Genomic DNA, 6872 nt, shown 5'->3' with positions numbered 1-6872 from the left:
CCGATCACATTTGGTTAGAATAGGGAGAGCATCGCATTATAGCAGAATAGGGGCATCAGATTCAGAAATTAAGACAATGGGTTTCTGATGCAAACACGAGATACATTCGGATTTGGTAGATTTTATAGATACGAAGATCTTCGAAACTTTATTTTAATATGTTTTGTAAAGGTTTTAAACAAAACAGGACTTTTAAGAATTTTTGTCGTTGTAGAACCCCGTCAAGTTTGGGTCATGGGATCATCTTTTGTATATTGGGCGGCCAGAAGCATTTAGAGAAGACCAGGGGTAAAAACTTCGGATTACAGTCAAAAGGTTATAATTTTCATTGGTATGGCCAGCGAGGGATGAAATGGAAAAAATTGTTACCTTCAGTTGAAGAAAATCTTAGATTTTATCCACTTCCACAAATTTTGATCATACATTTGGGTTCTAACGATTTGGGTTTAATCAAAGGAAAAGAGCTCATTGAGCAGATAAGGTTGAACATTATGCGATTACATGTGTTATTGCCAAATCTCTTCTTGGTATGAAGTGAAATTTTGCCTCGTAGATACTGGCACTTAGCAGAAAATCAGGTGGCTATCAATTCGACTCGTAAACGAGTTAATGCATCTTATCTGTTCGTAATATATTCAAAGAGGAATTAAGTCATGGCCTTGTAATTTGCCTTCCAAATATAAAGTTCAAGAAAGAGATATGTTAAGGCATGACGGAGTTCACTTGTCAGATGTAGGTAATGATGTTTTCTCAAATAATGTTCAGGGAGCTTTAGAGTCGTTTGCAAGTTCTGATCGTCGAGTATTATCTAACTAATGAGTTAATTGTATTTTAGTACGGTTAGTAAACTCGTTTTGTTGGGGATGAGAGTATTTAGACCTTCTTATTTGGCGGGATCTGACAAGATGACAGGGGGGTCATGACCCTATAATTATACGTTAGACCATATGTAAAAATATTCTCCGGTGGTACTACAAGGAAGTTGTGTTTTTATAAACGGCTTTCTCTTGTTTACCAGAGCGGCTGGTTCATCTCTGTTACCAGTTTTGAATTTTATCCTCCGAGTACCGAGGAAGCGTTATCCAAGTTATGGCCTAGCTTCAGTGTGGGGTCGTGCTCCTCGTTCACTCTAATTTTCCTTAGAGGAACTTTTGTCACTTCTGTTACCAGAAGATCACCTACTTGCCAATATTAAAAATGCCGGCGGTTTGAATCGTTTTGTCAGACCTCGTTTACTGGTTTTTTTCCCTGCGTCCAATTTTATTCCACTTAAGATTTCTTGAATTATTTAGTTTTAAGGAGTTGTGGAATGATCGCCTATGAGACAACTCAATTGTACAAACATCGTTGGTATTAGCATCTATAGGTAACCGTACAACCTTTAACAATGAGCAAAACATTTATCACACATTATTTCTTGAATTAAGTATAGCCAAATCCGTGAAAGGAATCAGAGCTTTGCATGAGGGAGATACATTCCTTAATAATTTCTAACATTTTGTAACAGCAAATTTTAATAACACAAAAAAAACGTATTTGCATGCCAGTACCGAAGTATTGGCTACTGGGCTGGTGATACCCTCAGGGACTAACAGTCCACCAGCAGAGGCATCGACCCAGTGGTAGTAATAACATAAACGGTACCAATTTTCCTGCACCAGATGCGCATTTCGACAATACATGTCTCTTCAGTGATGCTCTCGGCAAAAATATTTGATATCCAAAGCTCATATAAAAAATGAAGAGCTATTATCCAAAAGGTCAAAAAGTATAGCAAAATCCGTGAACTGGCTACTGATACCCTCGGGGACTAACAGATCACCAGCAGAGGCATCGACCGAGTAGTAGTAATAACATAAACGGTACCTATTTTCCTAAAACAGGTTTAATAAAAGTTATAATTCCGTATTACCTTTGAGTCCCCCCTTTTATCTTTGCATTCTGAACTTTGACCGTGTCTGCATGTCACGTAACTTTAACGTATTGTGACGTCACTTTCAAATTTTCTAATGTTTGAACGGGAAGCTTGTTAAATCCCACCCACCAACCCCGACAATCTCCTATTTTGGAATATTTTTTCTGCTGTTTTTTTTTAATGTTTTTCTGGTATAGGACTATTGAGTTTAGGAAAACCGGAAACAGGTCCAGCTGGAAACAATTGATTCTTGGACTAAATGGAGTATGGCAAAAATGGTAGAGAATGAACTTTTCGACTCGAATCCACTGCTGGTGGACGTTTAGTCCCCGAGGGTATCACCAGCCCAGTAGTCAGCACTTCGGTGTTGACATGAATATCAATTATGTGGTAATTTTTATAAATTTTCTGACGTGACTCTGTATTAAGACATCAGGCCAATGTGTTATCGTGCTATGGTCATTTTGGTATTCTTGTCCTTCAGTTTTGCATATGCACTTTTTCTATAGTTTGTCTATACATCATATTGTTTTTTTTGTTGAAATAGTTATTTGTGTGTATATCATGTATATAGTGATTAAGATTAAAAGGCAATGGTGACTGTTGTGCAACAATTTTCGACATTTTAACTACAAATGTATAATATTTAAAAATAATAGCAGATGTGATTGGAGTGTTAATGTGCAACATGATAATAGCTGACTATGCGTTATGGGCTTTGCACGTTGTTGAAGGTCGTATGGTGACCTATAGCTGGTAGTGTCTTTGTCATTTAATCTCTTGTGGAGAGTTGTCTCAATGGCAATCATACCGCATATTCTTTTCTGTATGAAATAAAATTATTGAAAAATAACCGTTTACAAAAATAACACCTGAACATTATTGACCTTGTAACCCTTGTATATCCCATGGAAGTATGGGAATGTATGACAAAAATCAAAATTTTTTGATCTTGTATTGCTGATTGCTAGTGTCTATGTTTAGCAAAAAAGTTTTTTTTTTTTATTACAATCTTATACATTCACTTAAAAGAGGGACGAAAGATACCAAAGGGACAGTCAAACTCATAAATCTAAAATAAACTGACAACGCCATGGCTAAAAACGAAAAAGACAAACAGAAAAACAATAGCACACACGACACAACATAGAAAACTAAAGAATAAACAACACGAACCCTACCAAAAACTAGGGGTGATTTCAGGTGCTCCGGAATGGTAAGCAGATCCTGCTCCACATGCGGCACCCGTCGTTGCTTACATTGTATGTGATTACAAATCCGGTAAATAGTCTAATTCGGTAGGTCAAATTCATGAAAGAGAAGGGGATTGTAGTTACGACGTAAGGAACATATCCGATATCATTTGTGAAACGGTTATTCCATAACGGTCAACCAACTCGTGATGGCGTCCGTAAAATTTACGAAGGGATGATTTCAACTTCACCATTTGGAACTCTTGGTTTAAAAGCTTCCTTGTGAGCAGTAACCCTCTATCAAGAAAATCATGATAGGAAATGCAAGCACGGGAATATCGTATTAATTGGGAGATATATACCCCGTATGCAGGTGCTGCTGGAATGTTGCTCCTTAGAAATGGAAAGTTCACAATTGGAAAGCTGAAATCATCTCTTTTGTCGTAAAGTTTTGTCTTCAACCGACCCTCATTGTCAATTTCTAGACCTAAGTCAAGATATGAAGCCGACTTAACTGTATCTGTAGTATCCTTTATCTCCAATTCGATGGGATAGATGCATTCCACATAGTCACCAAATTTTGAATTGTTTAGTGAAAGAACGTCATCTATATAGCGGAAAGTAGAGTTAAAGGATATTGCTAACTTTTTATCTTTCTTCCTAAGAAGTTCCTGCATAAAGTCAGCCTCATAATAATAAAGAAACAAGTCAGCAAGTAGAGGGCACAGTTTGTTCCCATTGGGATGCCGACAGTCTGTTGAAAAACACGTCCTCCGAACGTAACAAATATGTTGTCAATCAAGAAATCAAGCATCTTGATAATATCGGTTTCAGAGAATTTTTTGTTTGAATCAGAGTGATTCTTTACAAAGTAGGATTTATCCCTCCCTAAGACAAGATACTTGTATCTACGTTGGCCATTCTTTTTTATGAAGCAAAGTAATACCAACTCCTTTAATTTGTCTTTTAGTTTGGAATGTGGAATACTTGTGTAAAGAGTAGAAAAGTCAAATGTTTTAATACTGTTACAAGATAAAAGAGAGTTAACGTTAGATTGAATGTACTCTAAAAGATCTTTGGATTTTTAAGTATCCACATCTGATTCACGCCACCTCTAGAATAGGCAGTTTCACAATAACTTTGAAGCCCGTCTTTGACTGCTGATAAAATAGATGTTAATAATTTAGAAAGAGGTTTCGTGGATCACTTGGAAGACCCAGCAATATACCGTTGTTTGTAAGGACACTTATGTAGTTTAGGTATCCAATACAGTGATGGAAGATCCAGTTCTTCATCTTTGGTTGAAATACCAAAGGAACAAAGAACCGACCTATGATTATCCAGGATTTCCTCTTTGGTAAGTGTCGTGAGGGCATATGTTGAGTTTCCAAGTGAATTGTCTATACCTAATTCGTTTATCAAGCAATTAATGTAATGACTTTTACAGACAAAACGATGTTATTTGGGGCTTTGTCTGCGGGGACAACACCATATTTATCATGGAGGTCGGATAGGTGTTTAGCAACATTTGGGTCTTTGAAAATTGACGTAGCATGGGCATTGATGGACCCATTCAGTTTCCTAATTCTGATTTGTATTAACGACCTCACTGCCTTAATCCATTCGGATAGAGTGTCTACGTCTTCCTTCTCGCGCTTAGCCCATTGCCTGGCATAATCCTCGACTTAATCCATCAAAATTTGAAAGTTGTATTTCCAATTGATGGATTTAGGCTCACGATATTTCTGACCTTTCGATAACACACTTCGTAGAGAAGTGTTATTAACAATGTTAAGGTCACCGGTAATAACGTGGCCAGCAGGATTATATGTGAATTGGGAACTAGCACAAGTGCAATCAGGAGGTTTAGACTTGAAGTCGTCAATATCGAGATCCTGCAAAACGCGTTTGTAATTGAAAACTTTAGTTGCAATAGGTTTGGTATAGGTATAAGAAATTATTGGTACAGACTGGTTTTTGAAATAAGGAGGTATTTTCGATTGAACTAATCTATGATGAAGGATATTGCCTAGGTTGACGCCATCGAGACCTTTATTGGCAAAGGAAAGATTTAGAAAAGATCTTTTCTCTTTTTCATCTTTTCCAATGCGAACTGGCTTGAAAAGTCTGTGACTTGCAATATCCGAAATTATAGCTTGAAGTTTGTATTGGTTTGAATGAGGGTTTGTAACATTGGATTCCAAACATAAATTGAACAGAAAATGAAGTTTTGAAAGGGATAATGAATAGAGTTTCGTGCGAATGTGATGAATTCCTAACGGTTTTTGCATGAATGGCAGCAGGTCATTAATAGAGACATCATGCAGAGAGGGTGATGTATAATGACGATGACCATGACTGTGTCTACGCCGAGGAGTCGAGTTGAAAATATTCATCACATTCACCGAGTTACACGAAGGACTGGATAGAATACCTATACCATCAATTTTGTCATTGCAGCCATACGGTGTTGCAGTTCCCAATTGTCTAATCCAGTAGTCTTCTTTTTGTCTACGGAGAGTCGTTGAAAGATAAGGATTGTTAGAGCTGTGGTATATCTTTTCGATAATGCGAACTGTCATAGAAACGATGGAATGATCGGGCTGATTGAAATGCTGGTATAGAATGTCGTTAGCATTGAAGTTAATGTCTGATCTATGACCGCACATCCGTTTGTTTAGCCTTCCTTTCGTTTCACCGATGTATACCAATCCGCAAAGGTTGCACTCTAATCCGTAGACGACATTTATCGATTTACAATTCAGATCATCGTAACTTCTGGTAAAATATTACTTCTTGGTCAAATTGCTAGTGAATTCAGCATCTGTAATTAAAATAGCACAAGTTTTGCAGCCTTTGGTCTGACATTTTGAAATGCGACAGTGTTGTACTGTGTCATTAAGAACCAAAATATCTCTAAGTAGAACTGAACATGGCTGTATATGTGTAATATTGCTGTTGTCACTAGGACGATGATCTGAATGAGTCGTGTTTGGGATATTTGTCATGTCTGGTGATGAGGAGACACCTTTGATTAACTTGTGTCTCATCCCTTTTGCACATTTACGCAAATAAAATATGTTTAAACTAAACTAGGAGACACCTGCCGTATCAGACGACACCGTGTCCATGGTGACGTCTGTTTCGGACCTTTTTATACTGGGCGACGTCCGAGCCAGTTTCCTGTTAGTTCTTCGTAAGTTCATGCAATTGTTGTTTTGCTACTGGGCAGATGATGTCCTCGGGGACAAAATGCCCACCAGAAGAGACATCGACCCAGTGGTAATAAAAGAGGGACGAAAGATACCAAAGGGACAGTCAAACTCATAAATCTAAAATAAACTGACAACGCCATGGCTAAAAACGAAAAAGACAAACAGAAAAACAATAGCACACACGACACAACATAGAAAACTAAACAATAAACAACACGAACCCCACCATAAACTAGGGGTGATCTCAGGTGCTCCGGAAGGGTAAGCAGATCCTGCTCCACATGCGGCACCCGTCGTGTTGCTTATGTGATTACAAATCGTACAACGTAGATACAAGTATATTGTCTTAGTTAATAAACTCATCATAGATACCAGGACTAAATTTTGTATATACGCCAGACGCGCGTTTCGTCTACAAAAGACTCATCAGTGACGCTCGAATCCAAAAAAGTTAAAAAGGCCAAATAAAGTACGAAGTTGAAGAGCATTGAGGACCCAAATTCCTAAAAGTTTTACCAAATACAGCTAAGGTAATCTATGTCTGAGGTA

This window comes from Mytilus trossulus, chromosome 9, assembly GCF_036588685.1.
Source record: "Mytilus trossulus isolate FHL-02 chromosome 9, PNRI_Mtr1.1.1.hap1, whole genome shotgun sequence".
NCBI classification, from domain to species: Eukaryota; Metazoa; Mollusca; class Bivalvia; order Mytilida; family Mytilidae; genus Mytilus; species Mytilus trossulus.
This window is presented reverse-complemented; position numbering follows the sequence as displayed.